Here is a 1381-nt window from a genome sequence, read left to right as displayed (position 1 = left end):
CTAGGGCACCCCACACTCTCTGGGGTCCCTATGAGGCCTCCTCCAACCCCTACAGCCTCACCCAAGCCTCCAGTTGTAATACAAACACTAACCAAACAAAACACAAGCCTCCTGGCTGTAACTTAACTTAAGGCCACCTGGCTGCAACAATATAGCTCCTGCGCCACAGAGCCACCATCCTTCAGCCTGCTCAAGCATTACTCATATCGTAGCCCCATGAGCTCCTGCCTCTCTGCCAGCCTGGCCGGGAACTACCAGCCTGGCCTCAGCCCTGGGCTTTATAAGGACCAGGCCCTGCCCCCTACAGGCAGCTGGCTCCCCTTAGTTGCTCCAGCAACCCGCAGCTGCGCTTGTTATCCTGGCAACCCTCAGCTGGGCTCGTTGTGCTCTGCCAGGGCTCTCTCCCTGGCAGTTTTCTCCTCTCTAGGAGCAGGCACTAAGGTGCCCTGTGACACGCTGATAAAGAAATAGAACAGTGCGGGCCCAAGGACCGAGTCCTGGGGGACTCCGCTGCCCACTTCCCCCCACGTCGAATATGACCCGTCCACCTCCATACTCTCTGAGTACAGACACCCCGTCCATACTCTCTGAGTATGACCCTTCAGCCAATTAGCAATCCATCTGACCGTGTAGGCATCGATGCCACAGTCACCTAATTTTTTAATGAGGATGGGGTGGGAGACAGTGTCAAAGGCCGTGCTGAAGTCCAGAAAGACTACATCCACAGCGACACCTGCATCCAATGCTTTTGTGACCTGATCATAAAAGGCAATCAGGTTGGTCTGACATGACCTGCCCCTAATGAAACCGTGCTGATCTCTGCATTATAGCCACTGTGCCTTATATATTATGTCCTTACTAGAGGCATAAGATGAACTTGGCTTTTTGCATTTTCTGTTAATGAAGAAGGGTGCATTTGTACCAGCATTCTCAAGACACACCGTGGTTCTTGTTTGTTTTTCTGAACTGTGTTATTAGGAATGTTGCAAAATGTATGAAGTATATGAAATGAATTGTTTATGTTTCTATTGTTTCTGTTTTCTATTTAAGGTTCTTTTAGATGTATCCTTCCTTAAGAAGGAGCTCCATTGGTTGTAGAGGTTCATTCTCTCTGACTGGTTGTAGCACCACATTCCAAATTCTTCTGGGCAGTCCCTACTCTCTCCTCCTTCCTTCCATGATATCTCCTTACATCATACCCTACTTGAGACTCTCTCGTGTATTTTGGCGCACCTGCATACTCTCTGTGGTCTCCCATTCTCCCCTGACATGACTTCACACCTTCTCCTGCCTGACACAGTTCTCCACCCACTCCTCCCTTTGAGGCCTCCTCCTCTTTCTTTATATACCTCTACACCCTCTCTACTCCCTCTCCTGGTTT

This window comes from Alligator sinensis, unplaced genomic scaffold, assembly GCF_000455745.1.
Source record: "Alligator sinensis unplaced genomic scaffold, ASM45574v1 scaffold517_1, whole genome shotgun sequence".
NCBI classification, from domain to species: domain Eukaryota; kingdom Metazoa; phylum Chordata; order Crocodylia; family Alligatoridae; genus Alligator; species Alligator sinensis.
This window is presented reverse-complemented; position numbering follows the sequence as displayed.